The sequence below is a fragment of the Mustela erminea genome, chromosome 14 (assembly GCF_009829155.1).
Source record: "Mustela erminea isolate mMusErm1 chromosome 14, mMusErm1.Pri, whole genome shotgun sequence".
NCBI lineage: Eukaryota > Metazoa > Chordata > Mammalia > Carnivora > Mustelidae > Mustela > Mustela erminea.
This window is the reverse complement of record NC_045627.1, coordinates 22,759,458-22,782,197: the sequence shown is the minus strand read 5'-3', so window position 1 is coordinate 22,782,197 and position 22,740 is coordinate 22,759,458. Positions and strand designations below refer to the sequence as shown.

General features: G+C 35.8%; 1 protein-coding gene across 1 annotated transcript in view; it reads left to right on the top strand.

Annotated features, from left to right (window-relative positions):
- PCDH15 (protocadherin related 15) overlaps positions 1-22,740 on the top strand; it is a 1,723,534-nt gene that overhangs the window by 667,046 nt on the left and 1,033,748 nt on the right. The window contains exon 3 of the mRNA XM_032313059.1: positions 65-115. The gene's annotated coding sequence lies outside the window, so the exon portion shown is untranslated. The remainder of the gene's footprint in view (positions 1-64; positions 116-22,740) is intronic.

Genomic DNA, 22,740 nt, shown 5'->3' with positions numbered 1-22,740 from the left:
ATAACTAATCACTCGGATTCACATTTGAAAGTGCGCTTGACTCATTACTTCTTTTTATTAACAGGAATTTGCTCTGTCATGTTCCTGAACACTGCATACCCGACCTACAAATAAGGTAAAGTATGGCGTATTTTGTTTTATATTGAAGTTGACACATAAAGCCTCTTGTTAATTGTTGAGTAACTGAGAACTGTGCATTGTCAAGAAAACCGTAAGTAAATTTTGGGTTTGGAGATCGAAGTTACAGTCATCATTGGTATGTTGGCAAATTGTTACTGTTCTTTCGTTTTATTGAAAACCTCCTTGCGTGGAGATATCCACCATTTGCTGCTTATTCTCCAGTGTTAGTAGTTTACGGCAAAATAAAAATGCTTGATTTGACTTAATTTTTCTGCCATCCAGGAAAGACTTTCTTGCTGAGCTTCATGAGGCAGCCGTGAGGCCGACATTGATCCCCCACATGTAGAAACATCTGTCCAATCCAATGGCCACAAGGACAGAAGCATAGAAAGCATACATGTGCCAGTGCTAGGAGAAACATAAAATCGATGGTTGTGAGTGTGAAACAATGTTAAGAAAGTGAAAAGAGTCCACTTAAAAAAAAAAAAATGGTTCTCTATTCTCAACTTCATATTGATTTATCTGCGTCATTAAAAAGTGAGCAATGTTATTGAGCTGACATAGTATCTGAGACTATAAATTAATGGTAGACATTTTGTTTACCCCTTTATATATACTGGGGACAGATTTTTAACAGTAAAAACATTTTGATATGCAAATCCATTCACTTGGGCTCTTGATCTCTCCCAAGAGGCTCTTGTCAGTCTACTTTTGGCTATGCACCTGTTAACAGGAAGGATTGAGGGGGCCAGGGCAGAGATGTTCTTACCTGAAAAGCAAATGCCCCTGGTGAAGGCTCGGGCTTCTTAGAGGGCTGGATGGCAGGAAACATGCTTGTTTGAAAGATCCTGTTGGTGTGTCTTGGGGTTCACGTTGCAAGGACCTGTGCTATGTTATTGCTCAGAAAGCAAATTATGTCTTAGTCTCAGAAATGAATCAAGGGACAAACATCACAGTTCAATATATTAGTCATGTTTTTTTTCATTCTTAGCTTCTCATCAGAACTTTAAAAACAGTCTGGGTGGAAGAATTTGGAATCTTTCCAACCCTTGTATTTCTCAGCTATTTCTCTTCTGGTTTCGGAAGGAGGTGGGAATATGAATACACATATTTCTAATTGAAAATATGAATACACATATTTCTAATTGAAAATAGTAAGACAACATTGAAAATTGGATGAAATATAACTGATTTGCCTTTATATTCATTTGTTTTGTTTCTTGAAAAATGTCCTTTGATGCCAGTGGATACTTTTTCCATTTATCACTGTCGATCATATAAGTTTAAAAGTACAGTAGAAAGTTATATGTGATTGAAAAAAAAAAAAAAAAAAAGAATTCCCTGGACTTATTTAGCTTGTCTTTTCTAGCTACATCTCCCTGAAAATAAGAACTCATTTTTCCTTCAATCCTTGATAGGATTAATAATGAAAGTAGAAAATGTCTTGCAATAAACCAGTCCTAAATTAAGCCATCTAAGTTTTTGCCTTCTTCAGGAATCCTGTTAGTGGTGTAACACAGTTAAATCTTAAAATAATTTTACTAGTCTGACAAATGAACTGCAGTATGTAATGCACAGTGGCCAAACTTTCTCTAAGGGGTTATTCCTAGAAGAGTGATGAAAGAATTCAGTCAATATTGAACCTGTCCCTTGTCTTTGAGGTATTTGTGTGGGTTTAGGATCAAGGCTCATCCAATGTCATCCAGACACTCAGCTTAAGAATGGTTATGACTTCGGAAGTCTTCTCTATGCGTTTGGTCCAATCTTCTCACTGCCTGAGTGGGAATAATCTGTAGACTTATAATCGCCAAGGCAGGGAATCTAGGATTTCTTTTGGATGTGCTCTTTTGTTACTGACTTTTAGGAGAAGAAAGGGGCATTAAGACTATCCACAACCCAAAGGATCATATGTGTTGCTGTTCTGTGCTTATCGGGATAAAAGTGAATATACGTTGTGCTTCTTTTTATTGCTCGTTCTAAGAAGCTGACTTTGTAGGTCTATTTTTATGTATGTCTCATATTTAAAAGATAAAGCAATGCACATCCTGTTTTCTTATCTGAACTTTTATTCTTTTTTTTTTGAATTTTTATTCTTGATTCTGCTGTCAGAGTGATGAATATGTATAGATAGACACCTAGCAAGAGAACTTCTGAAAGTGATGGAGATAAGGAAATGCTTAGTATTCTCAGTAATGGATAAATGAAACGGAAATCTGTTCGTTATATTGGTATTCAGTTCTTTTAATCAGCACTTCATAAAGCAGACTTACAGAGGTTTTTAGCTTTTTAGAATATTTGACATTCTCTACTTTGTATATGCAAGCCCAGAGGACATTAAACAAGCAGAAGGTGACTGCTGTGGCCAATTCCATCTGTCCCACTTTTGGAATACTTCCTTATACGCAGCCTTCCCTCAGGGCGCCTGGGCATCTCACTCTTGGTTTCATATCAAGTTATAATCTTAGGGTCATTAGATGGAGCCCTGAGTCAGGCTCCAAGCCCAGTGTGGAATCTGCTTGTCTTTCTCCCTCCCGCTCTGCTGCTCTTCCTCTGCCCCCCACCCCTCACATGCACATTTTCTCCTTCTCTCTTTCAAATAAATAAATAGATAGATAAATAAAATCTTTTTAAAAATCCTTTTTTAAAAAGATTTTATTTATTTATTTGAGAAAGAGAGAGAGAGAATGAGTGCGCCTGAGAGGGGCGAAGGTCAGAGGGAGAAGCAGACTCTCCATGAAGCTGGGAGCCTGACACGGACTCGATCCCGAGACTCTGGGATCATGACCTGAGCAGAAGGCAGTTGCTTAACCAACTGAGCCACCTAGGAGCCCCCAAAATTCTTCTTTCATTCACATGTCATATTTTTTTATTTCTTTATGGACCTTGGTTTCTAGTTGACTGCTACGGTACTGGATTTTTAACACCGATAACCACCATTTTCATCCCAGGCCAGGTACCAGCTGTAACGCAATCACATGCCAGATATTTGAACTCTAGAATGTTTTGATGAAGTTTAACCTCCAGCTCAGTCTGAATAACCTCTTGATTCTCCTTTAAGTTATATTTACTTATTTATTTATTTGTCAGAGAGAGAGAGAGAGAGAGAGAGAGAGAGAGAATGAGAGTGTGCACAAGCAGGGGGAGTGGCAGAGACAGAAGCAGGCATTGAGCAAGGAGCCTGATGTGGGATTCGATCCCAGGATCCTCGGATCATGACCTGAGCAGAAGGCAGACCCTTAACTGACTAAGCCATCCAGGTGTCCCCATGTGTCTCCTTTCTTCTGGGTTATATCCTCCATCCCATGTGTGGCTAGTGCACTATACCTTTGCTGTGCTTCTCTTGTTTGTAGAGTGATTTCCAGTTTCCTCTATACCTGCCCGCCCATCCTTTGGGGCCTCCTTCAAGCCTGACTTCTAAATTCTCCCCTACATGTTGCAACCTGGCTACCCTAAAGTCATTTTACCTTTATTATGCAATAATGGAACTCCACTAATACCCACCCATTATAAATCCCTTGTGTTCTAATAGCACTGAATAATACATTAATTTATTAGTGCACATTATTGCCCCTTGACTTTGCATTGTACTAATGTTGTCTCCCCGCTAGATGGCAAATTTCTAGTGGGATCGACCATGTTACTATGAGAAGAGATCAAATAAAAATGTTTCTGAAGCCCAATACTCCAAGTGGCCATGTTCCAGGCATACGCTTTACAAAAGTAGTTTTTAGAAAATTGATGATTTAGGGAACCTGGGTGGCTCAGTGGGTTAAGCCGCTGCCTTCGGCTCAGGTCATGATCTCAGGGTCCTGGGATTAAGTCCCGCATTGGGCTCTCTGCTCAGCAGGGAGCCTGCTTCCCTCTCTCTCTCTCTCTCTGCCTGCCTCTCCATCTACTTGTGATTTCTCTCTGTCAAATAAATATATAAAATCTTAAAAAAAAAAAAAGAAAATTGATGATTTATTAAAGGAGAGGTCTTCTTTTTTTTTTTTTTTTTTTTAAAGATTTTATTCATTTATTTGTCAGAGAGAGAGCACAAGCAGACAGAATGGCAGGCAGAGGCAGAGAGAGAAGCAGTCTCCCTGCTGGACAAGGATCCCGATGCGGGTCTTGATCCCAGGATGCTGGGATCATGACCTGAGCCGAAAGCAGCAGCTTAACCAACTGAGCCACCCAGGTGTCCCAGGAGAGGTCTTCTTATGAGAAGCAGACGAAAAGGTTCTTTTAAATTTGGTTTTCAGTGATCAGATATGAGAACCTGTGCTGAGAAGACATGGGTTTGATAGGTCACAACAAAATGAATTATCTAGAATTTACAAACTGGTCTTCTTCTCAAAGTTGCATCCTAAACATCTGTCCAAAACCTGATTTGATTTGACTGCTTGTTTAGAGTTCTGTCTATATTCAGAAATGTCATAACATTTTCACTAGCAAAGGATATGGATTCATATAATTTATATAATTGTGGAGATTTTTTAATTCTTTATTTTGTAAAAGGAAGAATAGAGACTGTTTAGTATTTATTAATTTGGGGTTATTAAATTTTTTTTTACTAATATTTATAAACCTTTTCATAGACACATACATACACAGGAAATTTAGCCTGCTCGCAGAGAAGTTACTTAACAGGTGGGAGTCATCAGTGAGAATGTGGGAGCAGAAATTGGGTCTAGGAGTATTTACCTCACACAACTGATGAGTCACAGATTGACTATTGTTACTGTAACGAGAGAGCTTAATGAAATGTCTGGCACTTAGTAAATGCTTAATAGATAGAATATTCAATGAATAGCAATCACAGAAACATTGTTAAAATTCTCATGTTCAGGGCATCATAGTACTTATTTTTCTAATTATTATTATTTTTTTTATTTGGCAAAAGTCTAATTATTTTTAAATTTTATTATTAATTATCTTTCTTGCTTTTCATTTTTTAGAAAGGATGCCTTATTTTTTTATTTCTTCTGTATATCTCAAAATGTCTTTTTCTCATAAGCGTAATGATATATTTGCTGGAATAATGTTTTTAAGCTGAAACTTCTTTTCCCTTATGAGATATATATATCATATATATATATATGATATATATATACACACACATACACATACATGTATATATACACGTGTATGTGTATGTGTGTGTGTATATATATATATATATATTCCAGTGTTTAATGATGTAGAGTTTGGGCACCAATCCAATTCTTATATCTTTAGGTGTTTTTCCCTCTGAAGCTTCTAACTTTCTTTGTCATTAACATTTGAAAATTCCCAGAGGATGTGTCTTGTGTAATACTTCTCATTAAGTTAGTCTGCAAACACTCAATTTTTAAAAATGTGATCTTCTTTAAATGAGGAAAGTTTCTTTTATAATTATCTCTTTCCATGCTTTTTTTGTTCTGCTGCCTTTTTCTTTACTTTCTCTAATTATAGATTGTATCTTCCAGATCAGTCTTCCATCTCATTTTTTTTTTTCTTTCATGGTTTATTCTCTACTCTTTCACTTTGAATTTTTGGGAAATTTTACTGCATTATTTTCTATTAATATAAATTATTGACTTCCTTCTTCCAACTGTTCTTTATTGTTTTTTTTTCCTTGAGTTTTAATTTGACAATCTTGTTTTCCTTTGTCAGCAAGATCATGAATTTACAATAAGATCATGAATTAACATTATTCTTATAGCTAGTTCACATGATTTTACTGACAAAATTGAACCTTGAATCTGCAGAGGAAATTAAATTTCTTCTCTTTAGGCTGCAACTAATTTAAAGTATACCTTAAACCTTCATGTCTTATTAGCTAGAAGGAAGAAATAAATAAATAAACCAGTCCAATTTTAATTAACCCAACTATGCAGTATTTAATCTCTCTTGGATAAAAAACAAACAAACAAACAAAAAAAAACACAAATAGAAACAAAAAATTCAGTGTTTCAGTGATGCCAATTTCTCCTCCTGCAATCCCCCCCCCCCCGCCGAAGAAGTGACTTCGTGTGCATCTACGTGGTGGTGTGTGGAGTGAGATATATGGGGGAGAGTGTCACCAATGGGATCTCATGATGACGTGAATGAAAATGTGGCTTTAGGCGCTCTGCTTCTTCTCCTCTTTGCCATGACATTCCTTGTTGCCCTGGGTCTTCAGATGGTCCATGGTCTTGCTTAGGTGCCAGTGGTGAGGACACCTTTTCTTTGTTGAAGTATAACTCTGGAGTTCCATTGTCTGGGCAGTTTGAGACTCTCTTTGAAGCCCTCTGCGAGGCCACTGTCCCTGGAGCAAAGATTCACTCCTTAGCTAGATTCTCAGCTAAGATGGTATTTATGACACTAAAAAGGGCACTAAAATTCAAAGCTCCCCTCTCCCTCACAACAGTGTGGTTCTTTTTGGTCTGTTTTTGATAGGGCTTCCACAGTCTGTAAGGCTGTGTGAGGATGGGAAACCCTACTCTGCTCTTGGTGGTATCTTCTTTTACATAACAAAACTTCCTTCTATGTTTGTCTACGTTTGTCACTCTTCTGTCATCATGATTGTTCTTCTCACAAATACCATAGATCAGAAATGTGGAAGCCAAACTTTTATTCCCATCTTTTCTCTGTATCTACCAGATGTGGGAGCAGTAATAATCAGAAGGGAGGTTACTAGCTCTGAATCCTTATTGTTCTGTAGCTTTTATGCTAAACTGAGTGTGAAGACCATTCTATCCCAACACGGTGACCCAGCTCCCAAGGCTACTGACTCTTTCTATCAGACCGATTTATAAGTTAGAAGCTGAAATTCTTGTTCCTACTCTCAGCATGCCCATCTAAAATATATTTCAATCTTTTCCAAACATACTGATGTGCTCGGTAGAAGAGAAATGATGCCTTGCTACCCAGAAGACATGAAAGAAGCTCATAAGTAATATTCAGTTGTTCTCATAAATTTTATAGAGTGGTGAATAATTTATTTTTCAATCACCTCTTCTATTTCCTATAGTGAATCAGTGTCAATAGGAATACTCATTTCCAATAAGGGGACATGCGATGTCCCCTTTCCTGAGAGCAGTTTTCCTAATACACTCCCTTTCCTCTCTTGACTTGTTCATCTTTTGGACCAGGAGAAAATGCTTTCATATGATTTATATACAATTAAGGAAGACTGAAGGTGTGTTTTATCTAAGATTGGGTTTCTTGTGGCTGTAATCTTTCAGAGACAGATAATTTTAGGTGCAGATGAGTTGCAAGAAAATCTTTCTGGAGGGTGTCTGGATGGCTCAGTCATTAAGTGTCTATTTTCAGCTGAAGTCAGGATTCCTGAGTCCTGGGATCGAGTTCCACATCAGGACCACTGCTCACTGGGGAGTTTGCTTCTCCCTCTCCCTCCTCCCCTCCCTCTTCTCCTTCTCTCTCTCTCTCTCCCAAGTAAATAAGTAAGGTTTTAAAAAAAAAAAAAAAAAAAAAGAAAAGAAAAGAAAATCTATCTGGAATAGTGACAAGAACAAAAGGCAAACCTGTATTCAGTTTAGATGATCACCTTTGCCAGGCTGACCCCTACATAGAATGGTGGGAGATTGTGACAGATTTTCGTAGACTAAGACAAATGGTATCTCAGGTAAGGTGCTACCTCCCATCCAACCCATGGGTCTTGAGCTGCTGTGTTCTTCTGACCTTGACTTTGTGAGGATGTGATGGTCATCCATGACCATGTAAACTGGGGGAAACATTCTCTCAATTAGATTACCACATAGGGCCCCGAAACCTTCCTCCAGTGCTTTCTCCTCCCTTACACCAGCACAAATTCCTTGTTGTATCTGTTATTAGGTGGATTATGCCATCTACATATTTTAGCACCAGGGCACAGTTTTATTCTTTATTAAATTTTACATTTTATTTACATTTTGGTTTTACTTTGCTTTGTTTTACTTGCCAAACTAGATGCCAAGCTCAGTAAGATCGCTTACAGTTCTTGAATAGTTTTGGAATTTTATGGCCTTTACCCTCCTTTTTTTATTTTTCAAGATTTTATTTAATAGAGAGTGAGTGAGAGCAGAAGCAGGAGGAGCAGCAGAGGGGGAGGAAGAAGCAGATTCCTTGCCAAGCAAGGAGCCCGATGTGGGGCACGATCCCAGGATACTGGGATCATGATCTGAGCCAAGGGCAGATGCTTAACCAATTGAGCCACCCAAGTGCCCCATCCTACTTTAAATAAATGTATTCAGTTGTTTATCAGCTTTCCTCTTTTTGAGCTCTATTTATGAAAAACTGTGATATCTTTTCATGGGATTATTTGATGAATTTTATTTTTATAAAATTAAATTATATTAAATTTTATTTATTTTTATTTTGAAATACTTTGTTAAGGATTCCTATTATATTAGTTGGTTATCATTTAAGTCAATCAAAGTGATCTTTTCACTCCAAAAATCAGTCTGCCTTGAACTGTTTTTCATTCTCTGAGCATATGGTGGGTGTGTTTCTGAGTCTGTATATTTCCTCAGTCCAAACAGTGTTACCAAGGGCAATATTTCTAAAATGAGTTTTTCTACTTTAATCAATTGTTCAGTAAACAAAGGGTTAAAAATGACGCGGCATCGGCTCCATAGTTAATCTTTTCTCTAATTTTGTTTTTAGATACTACTGGGTACTCTAGGGTTTGGCTGTGAAGTTCTTTGCCTTCCCTTACATAAAAGGTTATTTTGAAACTTTAGTGGTTTTCTCTAGGATTTTATTCATTCACACAGTAAATAAAACAGATTGTTCATATCCTATCCTGTTTAAAAAATTTTAAGAGCTATTTATTCAAACGCATTTAACATACTAAAACTTCCTGCAGTCTCTCATCTGCCTCCTGAGCTTGTCACCATCCTTCTGTATGACTGATATCACTACAGATAACGTAGTAGAGTCCTGGAGGACTCCACACATTCATCCCAGTAGGCCAGCGTGACTCTGCCATACATAGGTATGACTAAGAGCAGCCTGTCCTCTCATCTGCAGGAAGAGAGACTTAGCTGGGACACCCAGTTTTCTGCTCGAGACACTCTGCAGTTCCCATCTATCTGACCTTTATTTTCTCACGTGAATTATTGCTTTATATGTGCATGTTTGGGGCAGGGTTGAACATTCAGTCTCGTTGACAACTCTTGATAAACAGCAAGCACTTAGTATGTGCCAAGTGTTTACACGTCGGTGACATCATTCAGTCTTCCTAAAAATCCACATAGGTGTTATTTCCCATTCCGTGTGTGGGAGGGAAGTGGACAGAATTATACAGGATTAGTGGAACTGATAGTACACAAGGGCCTGTCTCACACTAAGGGCCGTTTCTCCCTAATTTTATTTTGCTGCTGCTTAACTGTGCTAGCAGTAAAAATATGGGAGTTCATAGATTTTGAGAGTCATCAATTTTTCAATGATCTAAGTCACTGATGCATATTCCACAATAAATGGTCTTCTCTAAGTGATGCAGCTATATTAATATATATAGCTGATTGGAAACATTATTCATAACACATTGTGTCAAGTGCACTGCATGGAACATTTAACAAGACAGACCATATTCTAATTATATTCTTACAATACAATTAAAGGATTTAAGTCAAGCCAGCATCTGGAAGAAATCACTTGCAAATAGTGTATCTCATAAAGGACATGTACTCAGAATATATAAAGAACTCTGAAGATTCAATAATAAGAGAACCCAATAAAATAAAAGAAAAACTATCTGAACATTCACTCTAACCAAAAAGATGTTTGGATGAAAAATAAGAATGCAAGAAGATATTCAACATCATTAGAGAGATGCAATTTAAAACCTACATGAGGTCCCTCTAAACACATATCAAAAATTCTAAAATTAATAAAATCCTGCAAAAGTTTCTGGAAATCAGCTTGGCAATTAAAAAAAATATATTAAACATACACTCACCATATGACCTTGCCTCTTCATTCTTATATATATACCTAAAAGAAATAAAAGCACGTCTTTTTGCAAAGATTTGGATATGAATGTGCACAACACCAACCCAAGAACAACACAAATGTCCATCAGCAGATAAGCATATAAACATTGTGTTATACCAATGCAATGAAATATTCAAAATTAAAAGGGAATGATATGCACAACAACGTATATCTCAGAATACTCAGGCAGAGTGGATGAAGCCAGACAAAAGAACTAGCATGTGTTCTATCTCCCCATGGTTGCATAATTCTAGAAGTCAAAAACTAGTCAATGTCAGAGGCCATTGGCAGTTGGGAGTGGAGAGTTCAGAAAGGGGCAGGGGGAGCTTCTGGGGATGGTGGACCTTCACAGTCTTGGTGGTGATGATAGTTTCACAGTGCTTACATATGTGAAACTTGTCAAATTACATACTGCACATATACAAAATACCTTGTATGTCAAAACTCAACATAAGCTCCTAAAAAGTACTTATTGTGGATGGTGTTGAAAGTACAAGTGACATAAAAGAAAATTCCAAATAGAATTCTTCAGTACCAAATCCTTGGTCACCATTGTGGGAGAACAGAGTATGAATTCTAACTGGAAGTTTAAAAAGAAAAAAGCATACAAGAAGAAAAAGTAAAAATGATTTATTTTCCACTGTGGGCTGGAAGTAAGTTGTTTCTCCTGAAGTATGTACAGTTTTGTTTTCTTTTCCTGTAGTTCATTGAAGAAAAAACTGAGCCTGAAACCAGAACAAGGAAAGGCCAATTCTATCCAGATGTATGAAATCCATCACTTTTAAATAGTATCACTTAATAATCATTGTAAATATTCAAATGAAATTAATTTCCCCCAAATGAATGTCTTATTATTTTTCATATTTAGACATAATTTTAACATTTATTTCCATTTAATTTAACATAGCATCACATTAATTTTTTTCATTTATATTTTCTTTATATTCTTTTGAAACAGTGTTGAAATGAAACTATCAGATTTGGTAGTAAATGGACTTGCATACAAATCAGTTAATGAGGAGCAGAAGAGGAATATAGTTAGAATTTCAATGGGTAAATGTAAGCACTTTATTTACATCAAGTTCTTATATGTAAATCTAGACACAATATGAATCAGAGATATGCACATCTTTATAAAGCATCTCTTCATCATAGAAATTTTCACGGGACTTCATTAATAATTACAAAGGCCTGGTGTTATAATGCATTCCCAAAAGATCCCAAGGAGAGGGGAGCAGATATAGAGACTATGATTCATCAGTTTACATGTTCTGGCAGAGTTGAATTCAGTCCAGAAGTGCAAATGAAGTGAAGTCCTAATTGATACTCTGCCTATTCCTAGTTGTCTGATAACCTCTCAGTCAGATACAAAGATAAGCAGTGCCCTTGGCTGAGCCCTGTCCCACCCTGCTTCCTTGCGTAGCCCTCTTGGGAATTTCGTTAGCAATTTGAAGTTCCAAACTAACAAGGGCAGTACAAAGGATAACTGTAATTTTTGTTAGCACACCCTTTAAAAGACTCCTATCCAAGAGATTTATAAATATGTGGATATGTTATCATTTAAAATACACAAATTAATATCATAAGTTTGTGTACACACAGAATTCGTAACTTGAGATATGCACAGTTTTCTCTGTTACTTTAAAAATGTGGAGGGAAATACTTTAGAAATGTGGAGAGAAATAGGAAAACCTGGGTACTTACCCAGGAAGATCTGTCTTCCCAGAGTAAGTAGAATATAGAAGGGGATAAAAAAAAAAAGCCTGGAAAATATGATAGCGAGATCATTCTTTTTAAAATTTTTATTTTTATTTTTTACACCTAGATCATTCTTGCAGTGAATAGGTATTGGAAGAAATGACTGCAAAATATCAATAATTCTTAGCGATCTTTCCTGGTGTGAAACTGTAAAAACAGGAGGCTGATATTTCTCTAATGTCAGATTTTAGAATGAATGAGAAAAGCCAAGTCATTTAGTTCTTTTTTTTTTTTAAATTTAATTTTTTTTTCTGTGTGCCAGCATTCATTGTTTATGAACCACACCCAGTGCTCCCTGCAATATGCACCCCCCACAATACCCACCACCAGGCAGACCCAGCCCACCACTTCCCTCCCCTCCAAAACCCTCAGTTTGTTTCTCAGAGTCCACAGTCTCTCATGCTTCATCTCCCCTTCCAATTTCACCCAACTCACTTCTCCTCTCCTTCACCCAATGTCCTCCGTGTTATTCCTTATGTTTCACAAGTAAGAAAAACCATATAATTGACTTTCTCTGCTTGACTTATTTCACTCAGCATAAACTCCTCCAGTCCTGTCCATGTTGATACAAAAGTTGGGTATTCATCCTTTCTGATGGAGGCATAATACTCCATTGTATATATGGACCATAGCTTCTGTATCCTTTCGTCTGTTGAAGGACATTTTGGCTCCCTCCACATTGCTGCTATGAACATTGGGGTACAGATGGCCCATCTTTTCACTACATCTGTATCATTGGGGTAAATACCCAGTAGTGCAATTGCAGGATCATAGGGTAGCTCTATTTTTAATTTTGGAGGAATCTCCACATTTTTTTACAACGTCATTTAGTTCTATAAGCTTAGAAATCAATTAAAAGATGTTTTCCTGTGTGAGGAGAAACTAGTCTAACTTTTAAAAAGTAAAATAAAAATGGAATATTTTCCCATTATTATACATAGATCATATTTATGTGTTCTTTAATTTACTGGCATTCATGTGAATTTCACTTAACTTACAGTTTAATGACCTGTTTCCATATTTGTAACGTATAAAAACAATGCTAGAGAATAAAACTCATTGAACTCTATTGTGAAAGTATTTTTTATTATATTCAACAGCTGATTCTGAGAGAGACAGAGACACTGAGACATAGGGTTGGGGGAAAGGCAGGAAGGAGACTGTGTAGGCAGATCTATGGGTTCTTCTTGTAGTAATGTATAACTAGATTATCTGTTCTTTTTCTTTTTTCTACTTATGAATAAAGTAATTTATTTCCGGGGAATAAATCACATTGAGACATAAAATAATTTTCCACCAGTGCGGACCACTTCTTCCATATTTTCCACTTATGCAAAATCATTGTGCTTAAAACAAAGCCATACTGACAATTTACTCATTTTGTGTTTCCTTGGAAAATCTACCACTCTGAAAAACTGTCAATCAGTTTTATTGACTGATAGCTGAGTAAAATCATGGCTAGGAAAAATAATTTGAAAGTTATATATATTTTTATTAGATAAAAGATTTTAAAATAAGCTTCTTTTTACACTGAGAATCTCTTTGGCATAATGAGATTTGATAACACATAAAAATGTTAGAATCCACTTTATACATGACTTTTCCCCTTTTACCTGAAGGTAATTTTTCAAAGGTGTATATTTGCTGGGATATATAAATATTAAGCTGAACACTTCTTAGATAGCCATATTTTCTTTAAGATACCTCCTGTCATCTAAGTGTAAAATTAGATTGGAGACATTATTCATCCCTTTTATACTGTCTAGGGAAAAAAAAAGCTCTCCAAATTTAACTAAATTAGATTCCAGGGTACTTACACTAAAATACAAGAATATATACATTTACAACACCCATCCTATAAAAGTGTCCAGTAGGAATTTATTCTAAAATTCATTTTTTTTTGAATAGCCATGAAATGTGTGTGATAGAAATTCTGAAATTGGTTTTATTTGGAGGTAATATTTTGGAACACATTTATTTATTTTATTCTAAAGCTTTTCATCAAATGAAGCTTAAGTACTTTTAAGTGCTGCAGTGTAGTTTTGGAATACAAGCCAGAATAAATTCAAGAGGTAGCTCTTGGCTTCAGTCTTCCCTGGGTGATTATTTGAAAGGGAGAGATGTTTGGATCAAGACAGAAAAAGAAAACAAAGAAACAAAGAAAAAACACTTCCTCTGTGGCCTGGAACACCAACTTGAGAAGTCACACTCTATCACAGAGGAAATTCCCCTGACAGCATCATTTAAAGCTGGTTTTCTATGGGTTCTCTTGCATGTCACTGAACTAGATTACAAATCAAGCCAATTTGGCATGAACTACATTTACTCTGAGGAGAATAGTACTTCAAAGCTCATGCTCTGGTTAAAGATGTAAATTGACCACTCATAGCTGTGGTCAGAATGAATGCTACTAATTCACTTCCAGTCCCACTGTCCTCTGTGACCCTAACTGTCAAGACAGCAACAGGAGGCATTCGGGTTGCTATATTTTTGATTAACTAGATGATCATCACTATTTTAAATAGGATCTTTTTTTTTTTTTTTTGAAGACTTGCTTTACCTTAAAATGGAAACTTGAAAACACATTTCACATCATTTTTTTTTTCATAAAAGAAAATATTCTTAAAATGAAATCCTTATTATAGATGGCATGTCATTAGAAAGGAGAGGATTCCCAATAGTAGAATGTATATATGGAAGTCTAATCATTTTGGGGAAAAGCAGTGGTGCCTTTTTTTTTTTTTTTAAATTCACTGCCCCCTTAGGTGTTAGGAGAGATTTAATTAATTTCTGCAGCCCCCCCCCCCCCGTAGTTTTTTTTTTTTTAAAGACTTTATTTATTTATTGAACAGACAGATCACAAGTAGGCAGAGAGAGAGGGGGCTCCCTGCCAAGCAGAGAACCTGATGTGGGGCTCAATCCCAGGACCCTGATATCATGACTTGAGCCGAAGGCAGAGGCTTTAACCCACTGAGCCACCCAGGTACTCCCGTTTTTTTTTGTTTTTTTTTGTTTTTTTTAATGTATTTTTATTTTCAAAAATTAAATATTTTATTTATTTATTTGAGAGAGACAGAGAGAGTGAGAGAGAGCATGAGTGGGGAAAAGAGGGAGAAGCAGCCTCCCTGCTCAGCAGGAAACCCCATGCAGGGCTCAATCCCAGGATCCTGGGATCATGACCTGAGCAGAAGGCAGATGCTTAAGGGACTGAGCTACCCCCGTGCCCCTGTTTGTTTGAACAAAGAGTTTGTTTGTTTGTTTGTTGTTTACCCAATGCTGACTCTTTATAATATCAGTAAGAGCATAATTATGGAGAAGTAAGTATTTTCTGAGGTTCAAACTATGGAGAAAATTCAACATTTAAAGCATGGTGCCTATGATATTACTTTCATAGGTAAAAATGCAAAATTATAGCAGGCTATACGAAACAAATTTTAATTGTTTTAGCTATAAAGGTAAAAATGATTTTCTAATATGTCTATTAACAACATTAGGGAAAGTCATATTGTTAAAAGTTCATTTCTTAAATCTGTTATTAATAAAGATAGGAGATCCTTTCTTTTCTTCAGTGATTTTTTTTTCTTTTTTGATGCTAAAATAAAACTTCGTCTTCTATATTCGGTATCTAAATAATGTAGATTTAGTCATTCAACAAGGGAATACAGCTGGGGTCACTCAAGTTTCTAGACTCTGACAGTCTAGTCATGAATGAAACAGAAAAGAAACCTGTCTCCATTGGCACTTACTTTTAACCAATACTAGTATTTTCCATTGCTTTTCCAATGCATTTTTTAAATTAGAAACATGTAACTGGTGACATTGTTGTTCACAACTGCAAAACATCTTTGAGATAACATTTAAAAATAAAATGATACATTATTTTTAAAACTTTAGCTTTTAAGACAGACTTACTTGAAAAAGTATCACCAATTGGTTAATTTAGATTCCACACCATTCTGATGATTTGAATTAATCTTTAAAAATGGAGGTGCAGCCTAATTTGTTTCTGTCATTGGTTACACGGCTCCTATTTCCCTGGCTTTTGAGGTGGGAAATAAGATTTCCAAGTACAGGGGATTTCCAGCGTTAATTATGGTGCTTCCTATGGTGAATTAATGCTGAAGACTTTGCATCAGTAATCCACACTTGGGAAGTTAAGAGAAAGGACGTATTTAAAAAAAAAAAAAAAAAAAAAAAAAAAGGAGAAAGAGAGAGAGAAAGAAAAAAAAATTAAAAAAACTTCTTCTGCCAAACAGTGTTTGAAAGATTTGAAAGATTTTATCCTATTTCTGTACCCTAATATGTGTGAGGCTTCCAAATTATATTATTGAGAAAGAAAGTAAAAATACTTCCTTTAAACTATTAACTCAGTACCTATGTCTCTGAACTCAGATAGTAAGTGCATTAAATATAGCTTCTGAATAACTCTCATACGACCATATTCATCTGCCTCAAGGCATAGAAGAGGCAAAACCACTTCCTTACGTTCACTCTCCCAGAGAGAATACAAGTCTGTTTATCATTCCCCTTTAATTCCTACTGACCCCACTGACATACCCCTCAAAGGTCCCCCGCTCCAAAGCTCCTGAACACACAGGGCAACCAAACTATGTTCTCATTTTACCTTGGGAGAAAAACCCAAAAGTATCAAAGTATCAAAGACATTTAAAATCATCACAAATTGCAGAGGACCTTCCTTCTGCATTTTATAAGTGTTGTTTAAAAGTCAGAAACGATACTGGAAGTCAATGCTGTATTTAATTCTACCTTGCCTGTGTATCTCCATCTGAAATTTCAGTGGAACTTTTATCACAGATATAGAATATTTTTGGAGATAACCTAGAGTATTCTCCTTTTTTTTTTTTTAAATTAAGGTTTTTTTTTTTTTTAATTACAGTAGAGTTAACTTACAGTGTTGTATTACGTTTGGGTGTACAATATGATGGCTCAACAGTTCATACATTGCTACATTGCTCCGTGCTCATCGTTAGGGCCCTCTTAATCCTCTTCCACTGATAGCACAACCCACTTCCTCTCTGGTGACCATCAGTGTGTTCTCTAGAATTTAGGGTCTGTTTCTTGGTTTTTCCTTCTCTCTCTCTCTTTTACATTTGCCCATTTGTTTTGTTTCTTAAATTCCATGTCAGTGAAATCATATGGTATTTGTTTTTCTCTGACTAACTTACTTCGCTTAGCATTATAGTTTCTAGCTCCATCCAGAAAATACAAAAACACTAATTCAAAAAAATTATTCTTTTTTCCTTTCAATATAATGCCTTTAAATTATATACAGAAAAATGTATTTGTAAATGACAACATCAATAGGAAGTCAGCTAGATGTTACATAAATGCATTTTGTATTCCTGTATTTTATCCCATTAAAGACAAAATTTCCGGGGCGCCTGGGTGGCTCAGTGGGTTAAAGCCTCTGCCTTCAGCTCGGGTCATGATCCCAGGCTCCTGGGATCGAGCCCCGCATCAGGCTCTCTGCTCAGTGGGGAGCCTGCTTCCTCCTCTCTCTGTGCCTGCCTCTCTGCCTACTTGTGATCTCTCTCTCTCTCTCTCTGTGTCAAATAAATATATTTAAAAAAAAGACAAAATTTCCTTCAACATATGACATTTTAATATAAATATTACTAAAATCTAGTATGTACCTAATTTCTTATATGGGAATATACAAATTAACATTCTTCCTTCTGATTTAGGGCCATCATTACAAATTTTGATTATTGTACCCAATTTTAATCTGTGAGATAACAAACAAGGACCCAGTCTACTCAAGGGATCCTTGTCAGTAGCACTTTGATTATCTACACATTACACGTTCTGTTGTACTTGTTGGTTGATGGTGACGAGAGGTGTGGTATGTGAGAACTTAATATGGAATCTGGATATAGAATATTGAATCAGGGTTTAGGGCTTATCCCAAACACACATGAATCTACTTCGGGAAATTGGAAAGATGACTTTAGCTGAATCTCTAATGTTTTATTTTCTTTTTAAATTTAAGATTTATTCAAGAGAGAGAAAGAGAGAGAGCACATGGTGGGGGGAAACAGAGGGAGATGGAAAAAAAGAATCTCAAGCAAACCCCCAACTGAGTATAGAGCCCGACTTAGGACTCCATCCTACCACCCTGAGATCATGACCTGAGCCAAAATCAAGACTCAGACACTCAACCAACTGAGCCACCCAGGTGCCCCTCTCTTCTTTTGAATGAGCTCTGAAGCCAGTTTTGAAAATGTTAACATTAAAAACCATTGTAGTTATAATATTAATCTGGAAACCGTCCTCAAAGAAATATTGACACTCGATAGCTATAAATTAACAATCCATAGATTCATATTTATTTGTGGTTTTATACAAACTATATTTAAGTACTATATCATATCATAAAGTATGAATCTGCATATATTTATGAATTATATTTTATAAATTAGAATATTGATATGACTAATAAGATTACATTTTTTATATTAAAGAGGAAACCAACATCCAGTGGACTTTTTCCAACATCTGCATATGTATTTCTTATGCTGTCCTCTGCACTCTAAAAGTACTTTGTTATTACAGTTTATTTTACTAAATACTGTCGTACAGTTTTCCATTTTCATGTTGTATTGTATAATATGCATCTTTAAGAACCAGACAGCCCTTAGTTTGACCCAATCTTTGCCACTTTCTTAGTATGTGTCATTGGAAGAACAAGTTAAACTTGATGAGCTTCAATTATTTTGATGCTAAGATAAGGTTTTATAATAAAAATTATATCTTTTCAGAACACAATAACAAAATCTCATCTCGAGCACTGAACATATAGAAGGCTCAAGAATTATACATATAAATTATTTTATCTATAGCTCACATCTCTGTGGTGTAGGTGTTATTATCATACTTGTATTAGAAAAGAAAAAATTAAGGAACAGAGTTGGAGTCATTTCCCCCAAGTTGTAACTGTGGTTTTAAGGACTTGATGGTTTCTTCAATCTGCTAGTTGTGAAAATAATGGAATGTGCTCTCTTATGATTGGTAGAAATGGAGGATAGTCCAAGGCTGATCAAGCAATGTAGGTTCTAACTCTCCCTATGGAACATCTTTATATTTGTAAATCGCAATAGACACTAATACCACATACATGTGACAAGGAGTGTGTGCCAGATGGTGAGCACTTTGGAAATCATTTTGCCCCTATGATGCTTAATTAAAAGCTCTTTGAGGGTAAGATTCAACATCTTATTTCATTGTTTTATTTCTTTACTTTTTAAAGATTTTTTATTTATTTATTTGACACAGAGAGAGAGATCACAAGTAGGCAGAGGGGCAGGCAGAGAGAGGGGGGGGGAAGCAGGCCCTGTGCTGAGCAGAGAGCCCAATGCTCCCGGGACCCTGAGACAATGACCTGAGCAGAAGGCAGAGCCGTAACCCACTGAGCCACCCAGGCACCCCATTATTTCACTGTTTTATCTCTTACATAACAAATAAATGTTGTTCAATATGTCTTGGTTCCTATGTAATGCTTAAAAATGTTAGAATAATTTTCAAGAAATTATTAACATGGAGCACCTGGATGGCTCAGTTGTTAGACATCTGCCTTTGGCTCAGGTCATGATCCCAGGGTCCTGGGATGAGCCCAGCATTGGGCTCCCTGCTCTGCAAGAAGCCTGATTTTCCCTTTCTTACTCCCACTCCTTGTGTTCCCTCCTCACTGTGTCTGTCTCTGCCAAATAAATAAATAAAATCTTAAAAAAAAAGAAAAAAATTGTTGATAAATTGTTGTCTTTGAAGAAGGAGCTGATGATGGAAAAGACGTGAATAGATTTTGTCTATTCATCAAGATGCTAATGTCCTCTCCAATACTTCTATGCCAAATTCTGCATTTAAATTAAAAATGCAGGGGCGCCTGCGTGGCTCAGTGGGTTAAGCCCAGGTCATGATCTCAGGGTCCTGGGATAGAGCCCCGCATCGGGCTCTCTGCCAGGCAGGGATCCTGCTTCCCCCTCTCTCTCTGCCTGCCTCTCTGCCTACTTGTGATCTCTCTCTCTCTCAAATAAATAAATTAAATTAAATTAAAAATGCATATATTTTATGCAAACTGATTTCTATATGAATACATGCTTGCATCTTTATTAAAAAGTAATATTTGTTTCCTTGAGATGCTCAGTGTTTAATAGTGCAGGAAATTGTGTTATTGAAAATATCAATCATACATTGACCTCAGGGATATAATTGATTAGATGGAGCTTCTTTAGCAGCAAGTAAATTGGTTAAAAAAAATATGCATTATACCCATGGACCAATATTATAGAGCTTATATTTTTAATTGGCTTTATGGAAGTTTGATAATGATAGCCTTAATCTGTAGGTAGTTATTTTCATTAGATGCTGAATTTGAAAATATGTAGACTATAAATCAACTTTATTATCAATCAGCACTTTGCATATCTGACTACAATATCAAATTACTGAGTGTATAATGGAAATTTCCAAGTTTCTTTCAATAAACAATGAGATTTCTCACAGCTGTGGCTTTATTAGAATAAAATATAAGCCAAATGAAAAAACTATTTCAAATTGTAAACCACCAAGTGATAGGTAGCTAAGGTTGTGAATAAATTATTTAAGTATAAAAATACACTAGAAATTTAAGATGGTTATTATTTCTTTTGGATAATGATTTACTTTTTTCAGATACTTTGATTTCCATTCTAAATCTTAAACAAAATTTTAGGTTACAACTTCTTTACATAGTATTTTTTTTCCTAGTCGTTTTATTTACAAGGGACTTAGCACAGTGAGGTTATAAGTTATTCATTAGCATAAAGTTTTCAAATCTATTTGTTGTCTGAAATGTGCAGTTGGTTGCTTGGCTAATGGGCAGCAAGCCCACTGGAATAGTTCGCATTCTTCTCCTTGTATTGGTAGAGTCTTTATGTAAGAAAAAACTAAGATGGATGTTGTTATGTTCCCACCACAGAACTATCACGTTGAGGTAATTTTCTGGAAAATCTAGGAAGATTATACATTTTGTAGAAGCTACTTCACACAATTATGTTTAGTCCTTTAACAGTTCACAAACTTCACATTGAAATTTTTATTTAGATAGATTTCACCCATTGGTTATCTCTATTAAAGTTTATACCTACTCATAACCTTATCAGGGGATAATAATACAGAATATACAGTGATTTTAGACTAAAATACCTGACAACATTATTAAACCCTGTAGACTTATATATTTAAAAAAGTATGCCTAAAAAATGTGTTTCAGTTCATTTCAGAGTTGGTAGCATTTATAACCCAAAAGGTCAAATTTACCATTTATTTAAGACAAGCCTGCCCAGAAAATTGGTGTAACTTATGGAATTTCTTACCTTTAGAAATCAGTTTTTTTTAAGCTTTTAGAATTCATAGAATAGTTCTAGAACATTTCCAACATGACAGGTTTGTCCTTTGAGACCTTGGTTTGGTGCCTCAACACTGTGAGATCTGCTTGGCTAAGAATGGATGCTGAGGCATTTCTCTTTTCTTAGAAATGAGAAGTCAAATATCACATTTTCCAGACTGTACTTTCCTTGACATATCTGGCTTATCAGAGATTAATGGCTTGCTCATGTGATTATTTCCTCATTCCCATAGTTGCAAGACACTTAGTGACTCAGAGAAATTGTCCACTTCATAATCTAACTATACCAACCATGATGCAAGGATATTTGTTGGTGAGGGAATTAAAAGTTTGTATCATCTTCATCACCAGACTAAAATGGTACCTGTAAAACTTCCCACTTAATCTGATGAAATAATCTAGGGCAAATGAATGCAGAGTTATATTAAGATATAAACTGTAATTATGCTAACATACTCCATACAGGGATCTACAAATATCCCCAAATGAGCTATTCACTGATATGTTTGATTAATAGATTGAGAAGATACAGATTGACTTAAAGTACATAGAGTAGATATAGATTTTCTTTGAAAATGTTACTTGGGAACTTTCAGAATGTTTCTAGGCCATCATCCAGGTTGAATATTTTCTGAGCTGAAGTGGTCCTCTGTTTCTTGTCACTTGAAGAAATGAACGAAAGCATCAGGAAATTGCTTTCTCATTGTACACAACATTTATAATTTCTCTCCCCTCTGGTTATTTAGTAAAATTAGTAAATAAATATCTGCTTGTTCTGGGAAAAAAAGTAAAATTATGTAAGAATAACTACTTCAAAAAAAAGATGAGTTAAAGACGATTCATTTTGAGCCTTCTTAAGCATGCCCACTTGCTTTGATCCCAACTCATTCGACTGAGGAGGCTAGGTCTGTAATAGCTCTTCCTGACTCACAGCCATGCCCACACCTTGCTTTGTCCAACCTGCTATAGCGAAATCAATTCTTTCCTCACCTTTCTTACCTTGAAATTGTTACAATCACAGCAGTTTATCACTAGCTTATTTTTATTCGGATGCCATTGTCCGAAGATATGAAGGGTTGTAGAGGGCATTTTATAGCTTTTCAGTCATCAAGCATACACTGCTTGATCTTCATGAGGATGAAAATATAGTCAAAATTAGGAACTAGAATACTTTGTATGTGGGTCTCCTTTACAAGTATAAGGTAATACTGATTTGTTGAATAAAAACAATTTATTCTAAGCCAATAAACATTCGGTTATCTCAACCTGAAAAGATGGAATATGATTTTTTTTAAAGAATCTTCCTATGTGTTTACTTTATTCTGTTAAAGGAGAGGTCTCAGGCAGACTAGAGTTTCATTGGATTTTCCCTTTTTCTCCACACGTGCTCGTTTTTCTTGGGATGCTAAGCTAATTCTGTGCAGGTTATTATAGTTTTCTTCCTCTAAGACTTCTTCTGTAGCTGGCTGTTTTTTGTTTTTTTTTTCCTAATTCTTTGTTTCTGGAATTCAGAATCCATA